Source organism: Lacerta agilis, chromosome 1 (genome assembly GCF_009819535.1).
Source record: "Lacerta agilis isolate rLacAgi1 chromosome 1, rLacAgi1.pri, whole genome shotgun sequence".
In the NCBI taxonomy this organism is placed as follows: Eukaryota; Metazoa; Chordata; class Lepidosauria; order Squamata; family Lacertidae; genus Lacerta; species Lacerta agilis.
The window spans coordinates 7,433,301-7,460,618 of NC_046312.1; the positions used below are offsets into that span (position 1 = coordinate 7,433,301).

At 46.0% G+C, this 27,318-nt stretch overlaps 1 long non-coding RNA gene across 1 annotated transcript; it reads right to left on the minus strand.

Moving 5' to 3' along the window:
- Positions 1 to 11,336: 11,336 nt before the first annotated feature.
- On the minus strand, positions 11,337 to 13,969 carry LOC117059650. The gene is made up of 2 exons (XR_004427935.1): positions 13,894 to 13,969; positions 11,337 to 11,494 (listed from the first exon to the last, which is right to left on the minus strand). It is a non-coding gene; the product is annotated as an uncharacterized LOC117059650 (long non-coding RNA).
- Between the last annotated feature and the right edge of the window lie 13,349 nt (positions 13,970 to 27,318).

Consider the following 27,318-nt stretch of genomic DNA (forward strand, 5'->3'; position numbering starts at 1 on the left):
GCATTGATGCTGTGAGCCCCCTCCGTCTTAGCCTCAGGTTATATACTTGCCTGTGAGCGCTCCAGTTGGAGAACAGCCTTCACCAAAGGTGTCATGGGCTTTGAAGACACTCGAACTCAGGACGCAAGGGAGAAACATGCTAAGAGGAAGGCACGCTTGGCAAATGTACACCGTGATCGACTCCCGCCTGGAAACCCATATCCCACAGTGTGGAAGGACGTGTAGATCCAGAATTAGCCTCCACAGTCACTTATGGACTCATTGTTAAAACCGTGTTTATGGAAGACAATCTTACTCGGCTACAAGTGATAGAAGAAGAAGAAGAAGAAGAAGAAGAAGAAGAAGAAGAAGAAGAAGAAGAAGAAGAAGAAGAAGAAGAAGAATGTGTAAATAAGCCATATATCCTGAAGACACCAAAGACTGCTGCATGCCATCCCAAGGAAACCAAACTCTAGTTAAGGAAACCCTAGAAGCTTGCAGCACTCGGAGATTGGGGTGGCATACCACAATATTAAATGAAACATTGGCCATGCAATCCTATATTTCAGGGGTGGGCAACTCCCAGTTTGGGAGCTTAATCTAGCCACCAGGCCATTTTTTTCTAACCCTTCAGGACCCCCCACTATTTTTGCTAAAGGCACATATATCTAAATAGTGGGTGAGGCTCAGTGCCCGGGATGGGGGAGTTTGAACTCCCATCCATCTTTTGATGAATGGAGGTGCAGCTGCCATTTCCACCTCAGCTAGTCTTCACTGCTTTGGTGGGGGGGGGGCTCTGTGTCTCTCTCTCTGTGTGTGTGTGTGTCTGCCTGTGTGTGTTCACAAGTAGGCATGCACACATGTGAGAGCGTGCAGTGCTCACTGGAAGGCAGAAGCCAATGTGGTCAGGGGTGGAGGAAGGCTCCATGCTGCCCGGGGCGGCAGCGCGGAGGAGGCACCCCCTGGGGGTGGGGCGCCCTAAAGTTGTGTCAAGACGGAGTGTGCACGCACAAAATGTCACACGTGCGCACTCCGTCGCTGGGCCCCCACCGCCGCTTCTGCGGCGAAGTTGCGAGCCCACCAGGTGAAAAGGCGGCTTGTGGGGCTGCCGTGCGTGATTGGCAGCTTCCCACATGCCGCCTTTTCACCCGGCGGGCTCGCAACGTCGCCGCGGAAGCAGCAGCGCCGGCCCAGACAGAGTGTGCATGCGTGACATCTTGCGCATGCGCACTCCGTCGCTGGGCTCCCGCCGCTTTCACAGCGACTTTGTGAGCCCTCTGAGTGAAAAGGCGGCTTGTGGGGCTGCCGCGCGCGATCAGCAGCTCCCCACAAGCCGCTATTTCATCCAGCGGGCTCGCAATGTCACCACGGAAGTGGCAGCGCTGGCCCAGACGGAGTGCACATGCGTGAAATATCCCGCGTGTGCACTCGCGTATGCGCTGCTGCTTCCACGGCGGCTCATGCAGCAGGGGCGGGGCAGCCCCATAGCGGTGCCGGCAAGCGGGTTCCGCACGAGCTTCGGGGCAGAGCGGCCTTGCTCCGCGGCTTGCTTGGGGGCCGCCAGCGGGGCGAGGCGGGACAGCCCAAGTGTCACCCCCTTCCCCTGGAACCCGGGGCGGCCCCCCGCCCCCCCTAGCGACGCCGCTGAATGTGGTCCTCAAGGCAGAAAATTCCACCACCTCCCTCCCACTATACGCAGGGACCCTTTGCCTCTCCTGATGTTGGATGAAAATGCCCATTAGAATCATGGAATCATAGAATAGCAGAGCAGTGTAAAGGAATAAAGATTGGAATTTAATTAACTGGCCCCGGAGGAGGGTCAGCGTGCTGTGTTTTGGAAAGTATGTGGTTAAATGTAAAATGATTTTTGCTACCTCTGTGAGAGGGGGGTTTGGTGCGTAATGCTCCCCTCGGTGGGAGAGGGGGGAGCTTGGAGTTTTAAACCATGTATTATAATGTATTGGCTTTAATTGGTTTTTTAATTGGAAAATCTAATAAATTCTCATAGAATAGCAGAGTTGGAAGGGGTCACAAGGGACATCTAGTCCAACCCCCTGCAATGCAGGAATCTCAACTAAACCATCTATGATAGATGACCACCCAACCTCTGCTGAAAAGCCTCCAAGGAAGGAGAGTCCACCACCTTCCGAGGGAGACCGTTCCACTGCTGAACAGCTCTTACTGTCAGAAAGTTCTTCCTGGTGTTGAGTTGGAATCTCCGTTCTTGTGACTTGAAGCCATTGGTTTGAATCCTCCCCTCCAGAGCAGGAGAAAGCAAGCATGCTCCCTCTTCCATGTGACAGCCCTTGAGATATTTGAAGATGGCTCTCATATATCCCCCAGTCCCCTCTTTTCCAGAATAAAAATACCCAGCTCCTTCAACCACTCCTCATAAGGCTTGGTTTCCAGACCCTTGATCATCTTGGTTGCTCTCCTCTGCACACATTCCAGTTTTGAGGTTCCAAGTAAGACCCTCCCTTTCTCTCTTTGTTGCTAAAAAATTATCAAAGCACAATACATATCCTGTAATGAAGAGGCATTATAATCTGATGCAGAAAACCCAGCTATTTCACAGTTTATTAGGAATTACAGTGGTGCCCCGCTAGACGAAAATAATCTGTCCTGCGAAAATTTTCGTCTAGCGGGTTTTTCGTCTAGCGAAGCGGCAATGCAAGCCGCGCTTTCGCTAGACGAAAAAAAAAGAGACGAACATTTTTCGTCTTGCGAGGCAGCCCCATAGACTTTTTCGTCTTGCGGGGCTGCCTTCCACTAGACGAATGCCTTCGTCTAGCGAGGCATTCGTCTAGCAGGGCACCACTGTACTAATTTATAGACTAGCAGCCAGTTTTTAAGGAATCAGTTGAATGTCACAATAAAATTATAAATATCATTATAAAAAGCTCAGTGGAAGTTCTTGAGTATAGCTGCTTTTTATGTATTTTTTAATAACAATTTATTAACTTTCCAAAAAGATTACATCGAAAGTAAACATGAAAACAACAGTATATAAAGCTGATTTTTATTTAAGACCCACCCTCCTTCTCTTGGTTGCAGAAACCTGGCTATTTCACAGTTTATTAGGAACTGCATAACTTAAAGAGCAACTAGTGAGTTTTTAAGGAATCAGCAGAATGTCACAATGGCATATAAATATAAAAAGCTCAACGGAAGTTCTTGAGTACAACTGATTTTTATGTCAATCTCTACGAGAATCCAACGATGTACTCTCCTCCACTGCAAATCTAATAGACTGTCCCCTTTGGGACAGTGTTACGTTTTGTGTCATGCTATCCACATTACTCGCTCTTCTTATTGACATTCTTCTTACTGGAGCCGGAGGTTCCAGGAATGAGGATACGAGGTCAAACAGCACAGCTATCCAGGCCAGACCAATGACTATCCAAGTGGCTGCGAGTAGCCGGTAGCCCATAAAATACGTCCTGTCGCTCTTCCTCCCTGGAGACACAGAGAAAAGCAACAATATGTGTGAGGAGGTGATTTAAAGGACCTGCCAACTCAGACTTCCGGCTTCTGGCGATGAGATATGGCGGCCTCCCAAGAGATCAGCCAGCCAGCCAGCTGTGCCAGTAATTCAGGGTTAAATGAGGACAATTAACCCTGACACACACACCCAGGGTCCCCGCAGACCGTCGGTTATCTGCGCTCCGCAACAAGATGCAGAGGCAGGGACGCTGGGTGAGGTCCAAGGCACGACTTCAGCAACTCTCCAGCATCAGTCTCGTCAGCCAGGAGTCCCTGCTTCCTAAAAATTAAAAGATTTGGCAAACAAAACCCAGGCATGTTCTGGACGGAAAGAGTTAAAAGAAAAATCTGCTAAACTACACAGTCGCTGTAGGCCAAGATTCAGGCTTCAAAAAGACTCCTTTCTTGTCTTTTTGATGAATCAGGTTAGCGGCTGCCGTACTTTTGCATTTGTTATATTTGGTATTTCGTGACTTGGCGAACCCCAACAAGAAAGAATTAATTACCCAAAGGAAACGCAGGAGGCGTAAAATAATTGGACTTATTGGCGTTATCGCAGTCCTCAGCGAAGAGCCCTGGTCAAAATTGGCAGAGCAACATCAGATATGACCAGATCAGCTCGAGCTGAGGAAGAAATATGGCGACAGTAGAAGCTCTGACGCAGTAAGAAAAAGGATATGATCAGAAAAAGTCTCCTTCAATGGGGGGAGATTGGAGATTTTTTTTATTGGAATTACAAAAGGGGTGTACTTTACAGAGGATGCATTTACTTGCATGTAATATTACAGTTTGAGAGGAGAGTGGCGGTGAACTCTGGGTGTCTGCCAGCTGTCCGAGGGCCCCGGAGAGCTGGCGTGGGTTTTTATGGGGAAAACTTACTGTACACTCCTACAATACATTTGAAACACCAAAGATCAAAAGACGGTGTGAAGTCGCTAATTAACTTCAACCTTGGATGGAAGCCCAGAGCCTATTAGAACAACAATCAGCAGAAAAGGGAGGGGTCGTCGAAGGAGGACTGTGCTTCAAAATATTAAGACTGAGAACAGTGTGGAAAAAGCCCCCTGCGTGATTATCGAAATAAGGAATGGTCAAATAAAACAAGATAGTTATACCAGCGACTGACTGATGGAGAGAGGAGATTGTCAATATCAGGATTGGAAAATTGTGAAGTAACAAAGAAGATAGCAGAAAGATAAAGGATGGACATTTAGCTCTTGAATCCAGAACACGGGAAGTCCCTTCGAAATTAATTAATTCGGATTATATAATTGGCTATATTGTTTTTTGTTTTTGAATGTGGAAAGATTTTGTTTGAATTGTTAGTAATAAGATTTTTTTTAATTGGAAAATTAATAAGAATTATTTACTTTAAAAAAAAAGGACCCGCCAATTCAGTTTATCTAAACTTGGTTAGGTCATGTTCACATCATACATTTAAAACACATTTCTACCACTAAACATAGGAAACTGCCAATGTCCTTATAATTGCCTGTTTGTGACGGTTTGGGCTCATGATGATGTTTGAGCCTGTAAAGGCTTTGGGGTGGTTGCACTACCACATTTCCAATCAGTGTACATCATGTAACTTCCTGCTCGATGATGATGATTTTATTATTTGTACCCCACCCATCTGACTATACAGGGCTGCCTTCAGATGTCTTCTACAGGTTTTATGGTTCTTTAGCTCCTTGACACCTAATGGAAAGGTGTGCCATAGGGAGGGTGCCACCACTGAGAAGGCCCTCTTCCTGGTTCCCTGTAACCTCACTTCTTGCAGTGAGGGACTGGCCCCAGGCCCTCGGAGGTGGGCCTCAGTGTCTGGGCTGAACAGTGGGGTTGAGATGCTCCTTCAAGTATACTTGACTGAGGCCTTTTAGGGGTTTACAGGTCAGCACCAACACTTTGAATTGTGCTCAGAAATGTACTTGGATAACCACCTGACCCCACCCCACTTACCATTCCCCCTCCACCTCTTTTCTTCCTAATTGTTTAAACCAGTTCATGAACCAAGAAATTGGTTCACTAATAATGAACCATATATTGTAGATATTACTCCACATTTATTATGTTATTTTTGTGATATACAAATGACATGAGAAAACTTGGTACAGTGGCACCTCTGGTTATGTACTTAATTCGTTCCGGAGGTCCGTTCTTAACCTGAAACTGTTCTTAACCTGAAGCACCACTTTAGCTAATGGGACCTCCCGCTGCCGCTGCACCGCCAGAGCACGATTTCTGTTCTTATCCTGAAGCAAAGTTCTTAACCTGAAGCGTTACTTCTGGGTTAGTGGAGAATATAACCTGAAGCGTATGTAACCTGAAGCGTATGTAACCCAAAGTAGCACTGTATATTTATTTGTATAACATTATTCTTGTTTATAAATAATAATAATAATAATAATAATAATAATAATAATAGAAACATTTATTTTCATCCCACATTTGTTGGCAACAGTTTGTTCCAGTTGTTGGCCTCAGGTAGCAGTGGTTGCAGTTGCTAGAATGGTGCAAAATCCATGCATTTTGTTATCTTGTGCCCAGTTCTCCAGCTTGTTTAGGTCATTTGCAATTCTGGTTCTGTCTTCTGTGACATTAGCTATCCCTCCCAGTTTGGTATCATCTGTGCATTTGATGAGCATCCTCTCAATTCATTCATCCAAGTCATTTATAAAGACAAAACCCTATGGCACCCAACTTGTCACTTCTAGGCAGGATGTCAAGGAACCATTAATGAGTACACTTTGGGTTCAGTCAGCCAGCCTGCTACAAATCCACCTAACACTTATTCAACCCACATTTTACCTGCTTCCTCTCAAGAAACTCAAGGAGTGCTTTATCAAAAGCCTTACCAAAATCAAGATATACTATGTCCACAGCATTTCCCTGACCCACCAAGTTCGTAATTTGATCAAAAAAATAAATGAGATTTGTCTGGCCTGACTTATTTTTGAGAAACCCATGCTGGGTCTTAGTAATCACAGCATCCTTTTCTAAATGCTCACAGACCAACTGTTAAATTATCTATTCTAGAATAGGGATGCCCTATTCAATAATAATAATAATAAATAAATAAATAAATAAATAAATAAATAAATAAATAACAACAAGTTTGTTGTTTATACCCAACCCATCTGACTGTGTTGCCCCAGCCACTCTGTGCGGCTTCCAACATATAGAAAAATATAATAAAAAATTAAACCTTAAAACAGGGGTGCCTTCAGATGTCTTCTAAAGCAGTGTTTTTCAACCTTTTTTGGGCAAAGGCACACTTGTTTCATGAAAAAAATCACGAGGCACACCACCATTAGAAAATGTTTAAAAAATTAACTCTGTGCCTATATTAACTATATATAAAGTAATTCTCTTGAATAGGAATCAAATAAACACAAAGAAAGTATTTTATAATTCTTGGACTTAAGAGCAGGGGTCCCCAAACTAAGACCCGGGGGCCGGATGTGGCCCAATCACCTTCTAAATGCTGCCCGCGGATGGTCCAGGAATCAGCGTGTTTTTACAGAATTGGAACCTGTCCTTTTATTTAAAATGCATCTCTGGGTTATTTGTGGGGCATAGGAATTTGTTCATATTTTTTTCAAAATATAGTCCAGCCCCAAGTAAGGTCTGAGGGACTCTAGTCTTGTACCTGAGTGACTTTTTGTGACAAAGACATGAGTGGAGAAGCTCCTGAGACATCCTGACATGATATAATTAACTGCCATGCCACACTTGAGAGCCCAGCCAATGTGGTGTTTCCCTTTTTTGTGATGATCTTGTGTACAATTCACGGCAGTGGTTGTCCACATACCTGTGCACGGCAGTGGTTGTCCACACCGTGCTGTCCCCCTGGGACCCTCACCATGGGCAGTGCCCTGGGACGCTTGACTTGCCCCCCCCCCCAGCGGTGCACAGCATGTGTGCTGCTTAGGGTGCTGGAGCAGCTAGCTCCTCCTCTGGCAATTAGGCTTCCTTGGGTTTTTTTTTTTATTCCTCCCTCCCTGCTTTTATTTTGGGGGAGAACATAATAAAGAGCAGGATCACTTCTGGTGAAGTCTGTAAAACTTAAGAGTCTGAGCATCTCACAATAATTTATTTGGTTATAAAAACAAAAGCATGTGCTTCAAAAATATCCACTTCAGCCCCTGGTCTCCTTTAAATAATGATCTTTAAAATGACAACAGTATGATGCAACATTGAACAAATTGGGCAGGTGTGTCCAAGCATCTCAGAACCACAGTTTTCAGTTAGGAAAATTAGTGATGTTTGTTTATAAGATTGTTAAGGCTCCAAAACTATAACGAATGACCAATGCATAAGGTTTGCACTGATGGACACAGAAAGCCCCAAGCCCCACCTCCAGCAGTGGGGCAGATCCATTGCTGCATCCAAAGTTATACTTTTGCTGGCCAGGACAAAAGGTGAGAGAATGGTTGTTGATTTGCCTGTTGCACTAGTTCAGGGCGGGTCAGAAACGCAAACCAGCCGGCGAGAAGCGCCCCTCATTCCGCCCTCCAGCGAAGCCCCAGGCCAAGCCCTTCCCGAAGGGAAGCTCCGCTAAGGCAGCCTCAGAAAGCGAGCCTGCTCCTTCCTCCTGCAGACTCGGGGACGACAGGGCTCCCTTCAGAAAACCGCTGCCACCGCTCCAGCCTCCCTCTTGCCGCCTTCAAACCTCTTCCCTCGCTTGACCACCAGAGCTGCCTCGTGCCCGCTACTTACCCGCCATGTCCCCTCAGGGCGTCGGCCGAGCAGCGCAGCCGAGCGAGGAGGTTGCGGGGGAGGCGGCGGCGGCGGCAGCGAGACCAACTCGTCCTCCTCGCGCCGCCAAAACCTCACGCACGCGCATGCCACCAAGCGCCATCACCACACACGCCTTCGCGCCTTTATAGCACGTTGCCGGCCCCGCCCCTCACCCCGCGTTGGCCCATTTCCCAGTCACTTTAACGGGATCGCACTCCTATTGGGAAAGAAGCTGCAACCGGACTTCTTCTCCCTCCACTTAGGAGCAGCCCAAGTTCCCAAATCCGATTGGCCTCGGAACCCCACTCGCGACAAGGCGCGTGCGGAGCGCAGGACCCCTTCAGGGCCACGCCGACGGCCGAGGAGGCGGGGAACTCCGGCAGGCCGGAGGGCGCAGACGATTGGCTGGCGGGAGGGCGAAGGAAGGAGGGAGGCACTTTTGAGGCAGCCGGCGTCTCTTTTCGGCTCTGTGTACAAACGCGAGGGCTGACCCTGATTAGCTGAAGGAAGGCAACAACAACGGCCGGGACGTTTTTCCCACGGCACACCAGGCAACATCTCGCGGCACACTAGTGTGCCGCGGAACAGTGGTTGAAAAACACTGTTCTAAAGGTTACTTATCTCCTTGGCTTCAATATTTCTCCAATGAAAATAGGGACTTCTTAAGGAAAAGCGGAACATTCCAGGATCAAATCAGAAACTGGGATGGCTTCTGTAAATCCGGAACTGTTCCTGGAAAATTGGGATACAGTGGTACCTCGGGTTAAGTACTTAATTCATTCCGGAGGTCCGTTCTTAACCTGAAGCGTACTTAACCTGAAGCACCACTTTAGCTAATGGGACCTCCTGCTGCCTCCGCGCCGCCAGAGCACGATTTCTGTTCTTAAGCGGAGTTCTTAACCTGAAGCGTACTTAACCCGAGGTACCACTGTACTTGGAGGGTCTGTACTTGAGAAACTTAAAATATGGTTTGGGTTCCAAATTATAATCATTGCCAGCCATCATTTTGTATGAGACCTGATCTGAGCTTTCATATTCTTCAGCACAACAGTTAAGCCCACAATATGAAAGTACGTTGAAAGCCTTACCTATTAGATAGTCTCCAAAACCAATGGTGCTGAGTGTAATAAATGTATAATAGACAGCTTCACTATAAGTCCAGTCCTCCATCCATTGAAAGAGGGCTGATGGCAAAAGAAGAAATGCTTGAATTCCCACAACCACGTAGAAGAAAAGATATTTTGCTGTTTTCTGAAAAATAAAGCCAAAAAAGGAAATAAAAAAGGCAGGTTTGATGCAACAGAGCTCAGTTTTCTTGGCCTCCAGCCATGCACAGGGATTTTAGGCTGCATTAACAGATAAATAACAATAATTCCACCCTAGTTAGACTTCATCTGGAGCACAATACCCAGTTCTCCATTCACATGCAATTGCTTGGTTCACATGTAGTGACACATAAGCCAAGCCATGGTTTAGTGTGGCAGTGCAAGGGTGCAGGCGTTGGAGAAAATGATAATTTAATAAAACTGTATTTCGATTGTTCCGTGTTCTTTTTAGTCTATGGCCTGGTTGAACTAAAAGGGTCTGTAGCTGCCTTTTACAGTACAGAACTAGCTGCTTTGATGTACTGAACATAGTGAATGTCCGTTCGCAAACATTGAAAAGAATAAACTGTTAGAATCTATGGGTGCCATTGTGTGCCTGAAAAGAGAATCAGCTAGGCATGGCAATTATGATCAGTCTTGAATTATTTTGTAAAAAGATGAAAGAGGAGGACATTGGAAAACTTGTAATGAACAGGAAAATTAGTCAAAGCCTTAATAAAGAAAGGCACCGAAAAATGGTTGTACATAATCACACGATATTATGGTGAGGGCTGATCAGAAGAACCAAATTATTTGGATAGGTTCAGGATGACGACATGGGTTTGCACCTGTTAAGATGGCTGTGATCCTTTGACTGGGGAAGAGAAATGACGTGTGTAATCTAGAAATGTATAAAGAACATGGCTTTGGATGTGGTTCTTTGCAGTCTTCTTCTTATGTTTGAGGCTGTCCCTATGCACATTTCTTTTTCAATAAAGGCCTATCATTTCACTTGGAGGCTGCATCCTTGGGTTGCTGTGTGGGGAAGCTACAGTCTAGGAAACTCCTTTTAAATTTCTCCAAGACAGGTTCCAGAAGAGGAGGTGGTGTGCTGCTTTGCTCCCCCTCAGGCGCTGCCTGGCCACAAACTAAGGCATGGTTTGGCTTAGCATGTTTGTCCAAACTTGGGCTCTTTGTTTTTGGCTCCTCCAGACAAACCACAAGCTGTAAGCAAATAAGAAACCTTCGTTTTAGAAACAGGCAAGTGTCTCAAAGCCTTGGTCTGTCGTAATCCCAAGTTAACGTGGCAAACTTGATTTTCTAAATGTTGAAAAAAATAGAACTATAGGGGAAAGTAATGTCCGAGTTTGTAATATCTAAACTGTGTTGTACATGTATCTGAAGAAGTGTGCATGCACACGAAAGCTCATACCAAGAACAAACTTAGTTGGTCTCCAAGGTGCTACTGGAAGGATGTTTTGATTTTATATTTTGTTTCAGCTGTACATTGTTGCACCCACCCTTGCACCCACTAACATTTTGGAGAATTAAGAATAATAAATTCCATGAATTTAGGAAGATATATTTTGCAAATTTATACTGGAGCCTGTTTCACTAAAGGCAAACAGCTGTGCTTCTTAAAACATGTTTTAAGAAGACATGTGCTTTTAAAAACAAATAATTTGGTGGGTTTCTCTCATTCCTAATTGAAGTCAGAGCTCAAGTTTATCTTCCTCACTTAATTAGAGGGCATAATGCACATGTCTAATTTATTCTTGTCTTCCTCCTATTATAGAAGCAGCTAATTGTATATGTATATGTATATGTATATGTATATGTATATGTATATGTATATGTATATGTATATGTAATATCCAGCCCAGCTGGATCAGGCAAGGGCCCATCTAGTTGAGGATCCTGTTCTTATTGAAGCTGACCAAATACCCACAGGAAACCTGCATACAGGACCTGAGTGCAGCAACAGTTTATGTTGGCCTCAGCCTTGTGACTGGTAAGATTAGAAATCATCTCCAGATGAATTACCTTATCTTCTTTCCAATATACTTTCTCTGCACAGGTTTCAAAGATTCTTGAGACAAAAAAGCCAATATAGTTCAAGCAGATGAGGTTGAAGGGGATTCCAAAGAGAGCAAAAATAACACAAAAAATCTGACCATCTGCTGTTTGGGGACAGAGGTTTCCATAGCCTGTTGAAAGATTAAGAAAGGGTTGCAAAGGACGTCAGCAACTGTCAATTTCCCAATTACCTTCAGATTTTTCAGTTCTTCAAAATTTGTGACACAGCTATTAGATTAAAAAACGAATTACAAAATTCTTCTTTTGGGATAAATTTAGAAATGTGTTTGATAATATGTCTTTGGTGATGAAATAGGGCACGCCTGGAGCTTATCAGATAGAGCAGTGGTGGCGAACATTTTTTGAGACCGAGTGCCTAAACAGCAACCCCAAACCCAATTATTTTTTTGCAAAGTAACCAGAGCTGACCTATTTGGGGGGAGGATTGCACAATATTTTTTAGCTTGGGGGGGGGGGTTTGACAGAAAACACGAGTCGTAAATAAGCAGGAGCAGCAACTGATACTCTTGACAGTCGCTGGCAGGGAACGATCTACGAAAGAATGGTGGAGATTTTTTTAAGGTGGTGTTATGTATTAATATTGGTTGCAGTTCTCACTCAGGGCCACCAGTATGCAAATGAAGGATTGAGAGCTGTCGTTCACTGATTGGTTAGTTAGTTGGAATTTGTTACTGTTACAAGTTACTTAGTATTATATAAGGCAGCCAGCTACGCTGTTGTGTCAGACTCAAGGAGAAGTTCTAACTGCTGTAATAAAGAGCTGCTGGTCTAAAGAGCTGTGTCCTTCGTCTATCTTTCCCACAATTTAACACTGGCGACGAGGATGGGATGGATGAAACAAGACACAGCCAGAACTGAACTACTGAGATGAACACTCAAGAGCTGAGATATCGCTGAGGCTTGCGTCCGTTCCTCACCATCCAGTCAGCATTGGGAAACCATGGCTTCACTACTGCCTCTCCCTCTTATTCTCCAGCAACTGAGTCATGGCATTCTTATTTTGCCCATTTCGAATGCTACCTCGAGGCAAACGCTTTCACCGATCTGACGGACAATCGGAAGAGAGCTCTTTTCCTCACCGTCTGCGGCTCAGAAGTCTTCGAGAAGGCTTGGGCTCTCGTCGCCCCGCTGGCTGTGCAGGCTGTGCCTTGGGACACGCTGACTGAGAAACTCAAGGGGCGCCACGCGCCCAAAGTCTCCAGAATCACTGCCCGCCATGCATTCCATCATTGAATCCAAATTGAGAGGGACACGATTAGTGAATTCCTGTCGGCACTCAGGAAGGCTGCATACCACTGTGAATTCTGGGACTTGGACAATGCCCTGCTGGATTGAATTGTGTGTGGTGTGAGCGACGAAAACCTACAGTGCCATTTTCTTGCCAAGTGCGATCTCGCTCTCAAACAGGCCATCGAGGAAGCCCAAGCCGAGGAGGCAGTAAAACATTCAACAGCAGAGATCCACAAGGCCAACAGCCCGACAATTCCAAAGAAGCCGACTCTGGTCCACCATGGAGAGATCAGCAAATCTGAGAGCTGCTCAGACGAAGAGGATGACGTCTGCCACATCAAGCAGGAACGTGGAAAAGTCAAACGGTGAACAACGGACCAATCAGACTGTGCACGTTGTGGTGGCAACCACCCTCAGGCCAAATGCCACTTCAGGGACGCCATCTGTTCCCGTAAGGGTCATATTGTGAGGGTTTGCCGCTCATCTACGGCAGCAGATATGCTACCGGCACCGGGAAACAAAAAATCGTCGGCAAGGTATGCTAACGAGAACTGCCACAAAGCTCTGGATTAAACATTGCTAAAAGGGTAGGTTAACCCACTCATTCAGTGCATGGTTTTCTGCATTGAAGGCATTCATCCAGGAACTGGGGGAGGAAGGGAGCGCATCGGCCTCAGCAGCACGATCCAAGTGGGGGGCCATCACAGCTGGCCCCCCCATGCACTGGGCGCCATGCCACTGCAGGCAGCCTGCCATGCCCGCACCTGGTCTCCACCCCCACCCCACCCCCGGTGCCAGAGCATGAAGCTCCGCCACTGCATCCAGACATAAAGGGTGTGTGGTTTCTTGTGTGTATTTTGTAGCTTACTGGAAAGAAGTTTTAATCCTATGCAAATTTACTGGGGAGCAAGTCCCACTGAATGCATAGGGTTGTGCTGAGAGGGATGGATTTGCATTGGGAGACTGGAATGGGGTCAGTTGAACCTGGTGGGATTTGAACTCGTTTCCTAGCCCAATTGCTTTCCACAGGGTAGTTTTAATAATAGGTTGGCCCCAGAAGGGTGGGGAATAAATAACTACCGGTAATCAGGGAATGGTCTTGTTGGGCATTTAATAAATGAACTATTTATTTGGCCAGAAAGGGAAAGACAAAGATGAGGTGTGAAGGATGATGAAGGAGCAAAAGCAAAGCCTGCAGCTTAACACAATTATCTAAGTGAGAGAAGTTGAATGCCCTTCATATTATATCTGGGGAGAAGCCAGAACCAAATGACAGTACCTATTGTGGCTAACATAGTTCCCACGAAGAAGAAAGAATTAGCGAAATCCCAGCTGGTGTGTTTCTTATGAGGATTGTCTCCTACTGGATCTACTCCCAACCGAACAGCTTTTACCAGTTTCTGCAATTGAATGCAAGACCGAGTTTGAATATTCCAACAATAAGAATAACCCCTCCTCTGATTATAACCAGATACCACAAACCAAATCATGATCCATTCAGAAGAGAAGTTCTTCTGGATCAGTCTAGCAACCAGGGCATTTTTTGCCCAGCCGGAACTCTCTGGAACTCATTTCTGGCAGCTCTCAAGTAGGCGCCTTTGCCATTAGAGGGGAATGAGGGAGGTTTCTCTCCCTTGAGCCCAAGAGAAGGTTTGGTCTCCTTCGTCCAAAAACATACACTTTGGTAGCAATGCATAAATCATTACCCCTTGACTTCTGGACAGAGTCTGCTTGGAGTATTGGCTCTCCCATATTCTCAGTCAACAAAACAATGCTGAGACAACCCCATCTCCCACCCTCTGTTCTAAGGCACTAACAAACACTTTTCAAGGTAGTTAACCAGACAGTAATTCAGCTTTTCTGTGACCTTGATTGGAGTCACCTCTTTTGCAGCTGCTACATTACATATGTACTCCTTTGCCCAATTTATTCTTTGCAAAATACGTTTCCCAACAAATACAGTACAAATACTAACAAAAACCTGCTCTTTATAGCTGAATCGGAGCGAACGTCAATTTGGGTTTGCAATGGATTGCCGTTAACAAGCTGGTTTTCATGAGGAAAGCCCCAGAGCAACGAAATGGTGCTCAGACACGGAGCTTTAAATCATTGCCATGCCTGGAAAGAGTGGAGGAAAGCTCAGTGTGGATAAGCCCATGCTGCCTCCAACAGTGTTGGCAGAACACAGCCATAATGGCTAGTAGCCATAGAATCATAGAATCATAGATTTGGAAGAGACCACAAGGGCCATCCAGTCCAACCCCCTGCCAAGCAGGAAACACCATCAAAGCATCGATCTGCCTAATCTTCCATGGGGATAAAATTTCACATGCAGAAGGAAGGTTGAGTCTTTATGGCTTTATGCTGGGCAATGATTCTGTCCCCACCTTGATCACCACCTCCTAAACAGTATTCCCCCCCCTATATTCTTTCTGACCTCTTAACCTCTGGTGTCATGCCATGGTCTACCCTTTCAGTCTTGCTAAAGTAATGCCTTACCACTATGAATAACTCCACCTCTTCTGGGCTGAGAGAGGTGTAGTTCGAAAAGAATTGTTGTTTCATGTGAAACGCTGCTTCTTCTAGTCTTCTGTGGTGATCGTTCTCCAGAAGCTCAATGACGAGGGCACCCAACACCACGTACGTCATGTAGCCAGCCAGCAGTAGCATGCCCTGCTTCCTGCTGACACGCATGTTGTCCTGTGTGGGAATGAGAGCCAAGGAAGAAGCAGACACAAGAGCAACTATAGTTTAGTAAGCAAGTCCTTATTAGTCTTGACCCAAACTCAAGAATACTGCCCCATAGCTAGGCCCAAGCTAACCAAATGAATTTCAGCAGGGACAAATGTAAGGTTCCACGCTTAGGCAGAAAGAACCAGATGCACAAACAGAAGATGGAGGACATAACTGTCCAAATTGGGCTACCTTGGAATATTCCTACGTAGTACTACAAGATAGATGGGATTCACTCGGGTCTAAATACATTAATATTCAAGATACTATTGAAAAAATAACATTAGTTCGAATGATATGTCATCACATGTTCAAAAAATATAAATTTGACCTTTTCTCTCATGACAAAATGACTTTGTGGGGAAACAAGTCTTTAAAAATTGGGAAATACTGTAATAGATTACAGAGTTGTTATTGTAATTCACCAGATCTTAAAGTATAGAGTTTTGAGTTTTTTTCACCCCACCCCACCCCTTTACTTTGCCCCCCAAATGTCTCTAGAATATGAGGAAGCTACGAGGACAAAACCATATGTAAATATGTTGCTAGAAAAACTAGGAAAAAATGTGCTTTATGTTTTATAAGTGTGTAAAATAAAAGATTATACTGCCTAAAAAAAACCACACTGCTTCAATGACTTCTCGGGGAAAGTTGGTCGAAGTGTTAGGACACTGCATGTCAAAACACACTTTCTCTTTCCAGGTTTGTTTTAGTTTATTTTAAGAAATACAGTTCATTGCGAAACACGGAGGGAGAAAACCAGTAGACTTTGTCATGGTGGAGCTGGTGTGTTTTCCCCAATCCACAACCAGCCCAGGGGTCATTTGGAGGAGGGAAATGAAAGGAGGGGAGAGGTCTTTGCTTGGCTCATCACTCACCCTGATATGGACATTCGATTCCAAATCCTCTTAAATGATCCACTTCTTCAACTCCCAATATCTGATGGGAGAGTCTCAGTCCTTCTCTTTCACTGGGTAGCTATTTGGTAGGATCAGCTTGACCACACCTTCATGGGCTCTATGAGGTCATGGGTATATTACCCTCTTTTGTGGACTGGCTTACCTGGTCCTCTGTGAGGTCACCCCCTCTGTACCTGCTGGGCTGCTGACAGCCTCCAGGTCTGAGAGGCTGGTAGGAAAATCAGCCCACAATATTTTAGAAATATTGGGAGCAAGCCTGATCTATTGTTACCTTGAGCAATGGGAATGCTCATCGGATTTGCAGATGGCACCAAACTGGGAGGGGTAGCTAATGCCACAGAAGAAAGAATCAGGATTGTGGGTGCCATTTGTCCTCTTTTTCCAGGACACGGCCTCTATTTCAAGGGCAATGTCATCATACCAATCCATAGTTAAAAGCAGAAGTCAACAAATATGTCTGCTTTTTTGCAACCCTTCATTGAGTCCCCGCTAACAAAATGAATTTCAATAGGGACAAATGTCAGGTTCTGCACTTAGGAAGGAAGAACAAGATGCACAAATATAGGATGGGGGACACCTGGCTTACTAGCAGTACATGCGGAAAGGATCTAGGGGTTTTGGTGGAACACAGGCTGAACATGAGTCAATAGTGTGATGCAACAGCAAAGCTAATGCTATTGTTAAACCCTCGGAATGAATAAACGCTAGGATTTTGATTAATTGGGATATATGGATTAGAACACACACTGCAGAGCTGTTCCAGACAGATAATTCCTGGGCTGGCTTATGCAAATCAACCTGGCTGACCCAGGGCTATCAAGAGTACTATAGGGGTCATTAACAATGCAAGGGAACTTCCCTCTTGTCTCTAGGTGTGAATGAACACTGGGGATTTGATAGGTTGCCAGGTTACCTGCTCTGGGGGAAGGCAAGGGGTTTCTGGAAGAAGGAGGGAGGGAGGAGAGATCCATTTGGAGACAGAGGCAGAAGGATGCTTGTAATGCTGCCTCTTGAAGTGACCATGCCGTAAGATCTAGACTCCTTCCATGCAGACTGAAGGTGTAAATAGCTGAATAAACCCTATTACTTATAGTACAACAGTTTCCGCCGTGTCTTCTATTCTCCAAAGTGACTCTCAGCTACATCAATAGAAGCATAGTGTCCAGATCACAGGAAGTAATAAAGGTATCAAGAGTCTAGAAGCCAAGCCTGATGAGGAACGGTTGAAGGAGCTGGGTATGTTTATTCTGGAAAAGAGGAGATATGAGAACCATCTTCGCGTTCAGGAAGAGCCAACCATTAAAGCACGCTCAACATAGAGGGTGCCCAGTCCCCTGCCAGCAAATATTGAAGGGGCTGAATACCCTTCCGCCCCTAGAAGTTGGGACACCTGTCCTAAATCCCATCAGCTGGCAGACCATAGGAAACCACCAAAAATCAAGTCAGATAATTGGTTCATCTGAAACCCAAGGTTCACCAAATGTAAAATATATCTGCATATTATTGTAATGATCTCAGGCAGGTAGGCAAGCCCCGATAAGAATTAATGACTCTCTGGCAGTTTTATGGTATGTTTATTTACAAATTACATCCAGAGCACCGCTCTGAGCCTGCTGCTCTTTGCTACAAGTCGGTCACTTTGAGTCTCCGTCCCTGTCGCACCACGAAGGGCGCCAAAGTCCAGTCCTTCCTCTTTTGCACTGCTATTGCATTTTAACCCTTTTAGCCCTTCTGTTTTGGAAAGAAGGTGGGTGGGTTCCTTCCTGCTCTCAGAAGAAGAGCCCCCTGAACGCTGTTTCTCTGCTGCTTGCATAGCAACCCTCTCAATGCCATCTATCTCTCCCCCTCCTCCTGCCTGCGAGCTGTCCAAGTCTGCTGCTCTGAGTCTGGGAACTCTTGGTGAAGGGCGGCCGAGCTAACCTACTCCTGCTCTGTGTGCATTCTTTCATCTCCAGAGTCAGACTCTGGCTCTCTCTGTACTGGCATTCCTTCATCTTCAGAGTTTGACTCTTCCCAGGCGTTTGATTCAGCCATGTCCCTGACAATTATTTTCAGCTGTCCTACCCCATTAATGAAAATAGTGCTGTGCTATACTCTTAAGAACACCAACCACACCCCAAGATGGCTTGCTTCCCCATTCTGTTTCCAGGGAAGACCACAAAGAACCTTGCAGCACCTTAGCAGAATGAAACAAGGTGTGGTGGTGGTCTGATTGATTTCAAGGATCCTCACTCCAGCTGCTGGGTCCCTGGTTGTGAGGCTGCATCTATGCCATACATTTAAAACACACTGCTTCCCTCAAAGGGTCCTGAGAACTGTAGGTTGCCTCTGGCAGAGCTACAATTTTGGTGTACACCTTCCAGAAGCCCAGCAAGGAGTTCTAAAAAAAGAATTTCATAACGCAATCCTATTAATATTCACTCAGAAGCAGGGGTGTATGAGGGGGGGCTGGGGCTGACTGCCTCGGGTGCCACCCTGGAGGGTGACAAGATGGCCCGCTACCTCCCCCCAGCTGTGGAGCAGCTGAGGGTACAGGTGCTGTGCGGGCAGCGTCCGTATGGGCTGCCGTGCCTGCACAGTCCCTACAGGCATTGCGCATGCACTGCCGGGTGGTTTGCCCCGCCCTGGGTGGCAGAGAGGTTTCCTCCGCCACTGCTCAGAAGGAAGCCCTGTTTGTTTATGCCCAAAGTAAAAGTGCATTAGATTGCTTGGCAGCCTAACGGCTGCACAGATTACTCAAAAGCGACTCCCACGAAATACCTACAACAAAGACAGGGTGTCAGCGATAATGGGAGTTGTAGCCCAACAACATCTGAAATTGTGTTCAGGATTGTGTTCGGGGTTGTATGAGAATGTGCATGTGCCTGAACTCAGCAACAGGTTGTAGCATTTATCCATGAAGACTGCCAGCTGCAGAAAAGTGTTCTGCGCATAAAAATGACGGACACTAGACTTAGCACCTTGTTCGGTTCTGTTTGGCAATGAGCCGCTGTCATGCTTTATTACAGCAACTCCTTGCAGGGCAAAGGCTCTCCACAATCACATGTGTCTAACTCGGGCTGCAACACTGACCAGTGAAAATTCTCTGGGACATTTAAGATCTTGCCCTTGATGAATCGGGCATTGCCTCCAAGCTAACCCACAAACCAGCCTGTTGAATTTGGAATCCCTTATGGACCTGCTGGGGCAGAGCTTGGTTGGCACAACTGGATGCAGACAAATCTCAGCTGGACATGGTGACATGAGCAGCAGCGCAACGGCACTCTCTCTCCCTGGCACTGCCACACCAGCCCTCTCTTTCTCTTTCCTTCAGGTGAATTCCCCAGTGGAGAATGAATCACGAGCGACAGTGGGTTTTTCTTTTGGAAAAACAGGTTGCAAACAAACTTTATTTTAACAGATGTAAATAAGGAGCCACCGTGGTGTAGTGGTTAAGAACGGTGGACTCGTAAGCTGGTGAACCGGGTTCGCTTCCCCGCTCCTCCACATGCAGCTGCTGGGTGACCTTGGGCTAGTCACATTTCTCTGAAGTCTCCCAGCCCCACTCACCTCGCAGAGTGTTTGTTGTGGGGGAGGAAGGGAAAGGAGAATGTTGGCTGCTTTGAGACTCCTTAAGGGGAGTGAAAGGTGGGATATCAAGTCCAAACTCCTCTTCTGCTACCACAGAAATGTGACAAACAGTGAGGTTATTTGTGGCACAGTGCTGTTGCTTTTTATTAAAATGTATACTGTTATAGGCTGTTATGCTGTTTAGGCTTAACGTTACTTTCTTTTACACATCTTCCATAGATCAGACTTCTTGACACACACTACAGGAACTTAGGATTTTAACTGGACTGTTTCCTTACAGACCCCCAAATCCTCCTTGCAGGGACGTAGCAAGGTAAATTGGTACCCGGGGGCAAAAAAAAATTGTCAAACACCCCCCCCCCCAGGCATGGGAAGGTCAGGTGGTACCCGGTGCGGAAAATTTCTTGTCAACCCCCCCATTGATCCCCCCCCCCGCAAAAATTGTTTTACGTTATTTCATATTTTCTTACAAAGGAATAATAACAAGTAATAATAATAAAAACCTTTTATTTATATCCCACCCTCCCCGGCCAAAGTCGGGCTCAGGGTGGCTAACATCAGATACATAACATTGGTATAAATCAAACAATAATTAAATTACCTCCTAAAAACATCTCAAAATCAAATTAAAGTCTAATTAGATGGCTTTCCACAGGGCTAGGGTTGGGAACAGTAAGTGTTCTCTGAACTGAAATTTCAGCCTTCACAACATAGGAAAACAGCCAAGTGAACAGCTATTTTGGTGGAGGAGGGTCAAGATATTAACTGATATGCATGAAATTTCATATATAGCTATATAATCCCTAGTATAGTAAGATAAGACCTTCGGAGCAGGCGTTTAAAAAAAAAAATCCAAAAAAAATCCTTGATAATTTGTCACCCCCTCCATTATGGAACCCAGGGCGGCTCGCCCCCCCCTTGCTACGCCCCTGCCTCCTTGGCCTTGGAATCACTACTGCCCTTTCTGAAGAAGTGTGCATGCACACGAAAGCTCATACCAAGAAGACACTTAGTTGGTCTCTAAGGTGCTACTGGAAGGATTTTTTTATTTTATTTAATTTTTATCCAGTTTTGCCCTTTCCTGTCAGTGTATTCCCTCTGAGGACCCTTTTTTCCTGTAAACACCGTGTGGGAACTGTGTCTTTTCTATTTTAACAGTGTTCTGCAATTCAGAACTGTTTGCTGGCGGCGGCGGCGGGGGGGGGGGGGGCGACACCCATCCTGCTCAGTAAACAAACTTTTCCATCACATGTCCCACCCTCTGAAAATCATTGCATAGGTGAGGTTGCATATACCAGCCTCGATGCAGCAATGGACAGGAATTGTAAAAAAAATAAAATTATTTTGGGGTTCCTGTTTCAATACGCAAATATACATGTATCGTACACATGATACCTTATATACAGTACTTTATAATACTATTAAGCTATGAACACTATGAAGTTCTAAACATAACTATGTAGCATAGCACTTAACTCTATATTATTTTACATCGCTGTTGTCGTCATCATCATTTTATTTGTATGCCACCTTTCCACAGTTAAAACAAGGCTCAAGGAGGCTTACAATGTGAAAAGATCTACATAGTTACAAACATAGCAAAGTAGTCATAAAAATAAATTTGTTGTTGTTCAGTCGTTCAGTCGTGTCCGACTCTTCGTGACCCCATGGACCAGAGCACGCCAGGCACGCCTATCCTTCACTGCCTCCCGCAGTTTGGCCAAACTCATGCCAGTCGCTTCGAGAACACTGTCCAACCATCTGGGAGCCAGTGTGGTGTAGTGGTTAAGAGTGGTAGACTCGTGATCTGGGGAACCGGGTTCGTGTCTCCACTCCTCCACATGCAGCTGCTGGGTGACCTTGGGCTAGTCACACTTCTCTGAAGTCTCTCAGCCCCACTCACCTCACAGAGTGTTTGTTGTGGGGGAGGAAGGGAAAGGAGAATGTTAGCCGCTTTGAGACTCCTTCGGGTAGTGAAAAGCGGGATATCAAATCCAAACTCTTCTTCTTCATCTCATCCTCTGTCGTCCCCTTCTCCTTGTGCCCTCCATCTTTCCCAACATCAGGGTCTTTTCCAGGGAGTCTTCTCTTCTCATGAGGTGGCCAAAGTACTGGAGCCTCAACTTCAGGATCTGTCCTTCTAGTGAGCACTCAGGGCTGATTTCTTTGAGAATGGATAGGTTTGATCTTCTTGCAGTCCATGGGACTCTCAAGAGTCTCCTCCAGCACCAGAATTCAAAAGCATCAATAAAACACATCAAAAACTACATAACCAAACTGAACAATTTCCACATAAAAGTAAAGATACAAAATAATATCAATAACAGCAAAAACTCCCAACAAAACTTCCCTTAAAATACCGGACAGCAGCAGCAGCAGTTTTTATGAAGCCTGTCAGACCCTGCTCTGGGCCAGGTGGAGAGAGCCAGGAACGGCCCTCCGGCTCCCAGCAGGTACATCTTTAAAAATACAGGATCCAAATACATTTTAACCACTATCCGTTCTCTGTACCATTTTAATAGTCTTAGCAGCTACAGGGGTTTTTGTTTTCTCTGGCTGGGGACAGCTTGTTCTGAGGTGACTCTCCACAGTGGTAACAAACTACTACTTTAGGTTTGTATTGTGTAGGAGTGGTCCGCCTTACAGGGTTGTCGTTCTGAGTCCCAACTTTGGGTTTCCAGTCATTATTTTTCTTGAAGGGACTGGGTGCTACCGTTCCCCCTAAGTCTCCTTCAATTTCATCTAACCAGGTAGAGACTTCAGTTACTGTTTTCAGTTTCGTATCTTTAAGGAACCAGCGTAGGTGTGCAGGAACCTGTCTATAAAATTGCTCTAAACTGATCAACTGTTTAAGTTCATCAAAGGTTTCGATTTTACTTCACAGGTCAGGGAAATAAACAACTACCTGACATTCAGAAAAAACCTGAAGGCAGCCCTTTTTAGGGAAGTTTTTAATGTTTGATATTTTTGTATTTGATTTCTGTTGGAAGCCGCCCAGAGTGGCTGGGGAAATCCAGCCAGATGGGCGGGGTACAAATAATAAATATTATTATTATTATTATTATTTACTTCCTTCCACCCATCTGTCCAGAGCTTTATCAATACGGCTACTCAGTTGGGCATAAGTCTCTCCTGGTTTTCTTTTAATGTCACAAAAGGCTTTTCTACTTTGCTCTACAGTTAAACCAAACCGCCCTTTCATGCTTTCTTTGAATGTGAGATAATCAGAGGTTTCATCTTCTCTTAAATCTGAGAATATTTCACTCAATGTTCCACATATCTGTGGGTGTAAATACAGCATCCAATTTTCCTCAGGAATATTTAAGTCCTTACAGGTCTGTTCAAAACTAAGCAGGAATGCCTTTGACATACTTAGGGAAATCTCTTTACATTAGCTGAGGTAAAGTCTCCACCCCCTACCAATGGATGTGGCAGATCTGCTCTCAGCTTAATTTCCTCCATTTTTAAAAGAAACATGTCTTTTTCATGAGCCATCTTGGCCTCCCTTTCTCTTTCTTCTTGGGCTAATCTGGCATTTCTTTCTTTTTCTTTTCCCTCATGAGGTAATCTGCTCTCGCTCTCTCTGCCATATCTCTCTCAGCCTGTATCTGTGCTAACTGAATGTCACCTGCAATTCTGGCCTGTTCGGCTGCTAATTTTGCTTTTTCCTTTTCTTTCTCTGCTTCAAACTTATGTCTTTCTTTCTCTGCTTCAACTTTAGCCAATTCTAATATTAGACTCAGCATTTCTAATTCAGTATTAGGATTCGCCTCAGATGCAGCAGCTCCTTGCACTGGGTCATTGCGAGTCTCTTTTGCTTGGCGCTTGCTGGCCATTTTCTGACAGAAAATAATTCTTCTTTCAATAAAATAAACTCAGTACTTTATTAAACTGGATGTTCTGTATCTGTGGGCACGTTTCTGTGGGGTTTTTTTAACTTCTTATCACGGCGCTGCCACTACTTAATATGCAACGGCGCAATGGCACTCTCTCCCCCTGGCGCCACTGTGCCAGCCCTCTGTTTCCCTTTCCCTCAGGTGAAATCCCCAATGGAGAATGAATCACGAGTGACAGTGGGTTTTTCTTTTGGGAAAACAGGATGCAAACAAACTTTATTATGGAGTTTACATCTGTTCAGCCTTAAGGTTTCTATCTTTTACACAACTGCCTCCCTTGGAACTCTGGCCAATCAGGAGCTGTTGCTAGTTAACTGTTTGCTGGCTGGGTGGGGTGGGGTGCAAACACTCACTCAACCTGCTCAGTAAACAAACTTTTCCATTACAACATGCCACTCTTCTTTTCAGAGGCTTAGTTTGATCAGCATGAAGTATACACCTCCAGAGTTAAAGCTAAATACATTACTTCTGGTAAATGAGCCACCCTAGCCGCTAGAGGGCCATGGAAATTTGTTTCCCAGATTGTTTCTTGTCTGCCCGTGTTGTATCTGAAACCCAAGGAGCACATTGGTTGCCAGATGTGAAATACATTGGCATTATTTGCATTAAGGGGCATGACGGACTTAGATCTATTATTCCAGTTACAGGTGGGTAGCCGTGTTGGTCTGCCATAGTCGAAACAAAATAGGAAATTCTTTCCAGTAGCACCTTAGAGACCAACTGAGTTTGTTCTTGGTATGAGCTTTCGTGTGCATGCACACTTCTTTTCCACACTTATCAGCCGATCACCCATTCCCACCACCCTTCTGAGTAATACCCCTCCCCACTCCCCCACTATATTTAAGGATCTGGTGACTTCTGTTTCAGTGTATCTGAAGAAGTGTGCATGCACACGAAAGCTCATACCAAGAACAAACTCAGTTGGTCTCTAAGGTGCTACTGGAAAGAATTTCTATTTTGTTAGATCTATTAATCTTTAGGGGGGGGAATTGTTGGCTACAGCCCCTGGTTGTCGTTGTGGGAGTGCTTCCAGCTGTATGGGAGCTGAACATCCAACCACCAGCATTGAGATGGATGAATCTCCTTTCCCAAGCTGAGGGGTAGGACATCTGCTTAGCAGGCAGCGAGTCCTGAGTTCAAACTCCAGCATTTCCAAACACCTGTTTGAAATTCAAAATTGCTGCTTGCGGTCAGGCTAGACAGTATTGTGCCAAATGGCCCACTGGTCTGACTCTGTGTAAGGCAGCTCCCCATGTTCCTAAGCATTATAAATGGAGTGCATTTGTTAAGGAATACAGACTCTCAGGGCCGGTGCTAGGGTTTTTTTTGCGCCCTAGGCGAGATCACCTTCTGGCGCCCCCCCCCCCCCGCGCCAATCATATTTCAAACACAGATATATTATAGGAAGAATGAAAAGCACAGGATTTGAAATTGTTAATTTATTTTTTTAAAATTGTGAAAACAAGTCTTAAAACAATTTCTGATTTATTTTCTCAAACAGAACACAGTGCTAGAGTAAGGATTTAGGAAGCTCAGTTGCTCACAATCACTGACATCATGGTGACTAGCGCTACGTGCCTCAGAAAAGCCACAATGAAGAACCTACTTCCAGCTTCTTACTTTCTGTGAGGATGCTGTGTCACTGGGTTTTACAGATCACCTTTAACATCAGTAACATCTCTGACCTTTAGCTGCTATATAAATGAAAAATACGAGAGCATCTCTGATCTGTGACTTTTGATGGCTAGTCCCAGTTATTATTCTCTAATGAGGGGGGAGAGATGCACCCCATATGGTCCCAAATGCATGTATGCTTTGCTGCTTTTGATGCCCCACATACAAAAACCCTCTCATATTCAGAGCAAGCTTGGGCTTACTCTCCTGGGTGTTGAATCAAGTCATGGTGTGCATGTGTGTGTTTGTAAGGGTGTGTGTGTGTTTGTAAGGGTGTGTGTGTGTTTGTTTTGAATCAAATAAAGGGGGTGTTGAATAAACTCAAGGGCTGTGTATGTGTGTTGAATCAAGTCAAGGTGTGTGTGTGTGTGTGTTTGTAGGGGGGTGTTGAATCAAATAAAGGGGCGGGGGAATGTTGAATAAGCTCAAGAGCTGTGGTGTGTGTGTGTGTGTGTGTGTTGCATCAACTAAAGGTGTGTGTGTGTGTGTGTTTGTAAGGGGGTGTTGAATCAAATAAAGGGGTGGGGATGTTGAATAAGCTCAAGGGCTGTGTGCGTGTGTGTGTTGAATCAAGCCAGAGGGTGTGTGTTTTTGTGTGTGGGCCAGTAAAGGGGTGTTGAAGAGAAGCTAAAGGGCTCTGTGTGTGTGTTGGGGTTGGGGCAGCCTCTTCCTCTCCCCCCCCCCTCATGGAAAAGCGGAGCGCTCTGGTGGCAGCTTCGGAGGAGATGCTTAGGGAGCAGCTCCCACCCACCCCAGCCGCTGCCTGCAGCAGGAGAGAACGGGGGGGGGGAATCATCGGAGCAGCCCAACGGTGGCGCCGAGGCGCTTTCTGCACAGCTGCCGCCGGGCTCTGAGGTGCTGCCAGAGGGCAACAGGCCGGTGCTTTGCCAGGGGAGCCGCTTTGCAGCGAGTGGGGAAGACCAAGGAGCTTTGCCGGTGCTGTTGCTCACAAGCTGCTGGCTTGCCAGAGAGTCAGCCTGGAGGGAGGGGGACAGGGGAGCCACTTTGCTGGGAGGGAAGGAGCGCCGCCGGGGCGGCCAATTGGCGCAGCTGCGCCATCCGCCCGCCCGCTGGGGGTGCTGATTGGCGCGCCCACCCACCCAGCTCTTTCAGATGCTTTGCCGCTCCCCCCTTCCTCCGCAACTGCCGCCAGCCATATATAGTTGGTGGGGCACGCTGGTGGGACTCGCTGGGGCGCCCCTCAGAGGCCAGTAAGCCCAACGCGCCAGTAAGCCCAAAGGCAAAGACGGCTCTGGGCAGCAGGGGGCAGGGGGGGCAGGCTGGCCAGCGCCCCTTCCATTTTGGCGCCCTAGGCAATTGCCTAGTTCGCCTTAATGGATGCGCCGGCCCTGTGCGCAGCCTGGGAGTCATTCTGGACTCACAGCTGTCTATGGAGGCGCAGGTTAATTCTGTGTCCAGGGCAGCTGTCTACCAGCTCCATCTGGTACGCAGGCTGAGACCCTATCTGCCCGCAGACTGTCTCGCCAGAGTGGTGCATGTTCTAGTTAATCTCTCGCTTGGATTACTGCAATAGGCTTTATGTGGGGCTACCTTTGAAGGTGACCCGGAAACTACAACTAATCCAGAATGCGGCAGCTAGACTGGTGACTGGGAGCAGCCACCGAGACCACATAACACCAGTCTTGAAAGACCGACATTGGCTCCCAGTACGTTTCCGAGCACAATTCAAAGTGTTGGTACTGACTTTTAAAGCCCAAAATGGCCTCGGTGCAGTATACCTGAAGGAGCGTCTCCACCCCTATCGTTCTGCCTGGACACTAAGGTACAGTGCCGAGGGCCTTCTGGCGGTTCCCTCGCTGCAAGAAGCCAAGGTACAGGGAACCAGGCAGAGGGCCTTCTCGGTAGTGGCACCTGCCCTGTGGAACACCCTCCCACCAGATGTCAAAGAGA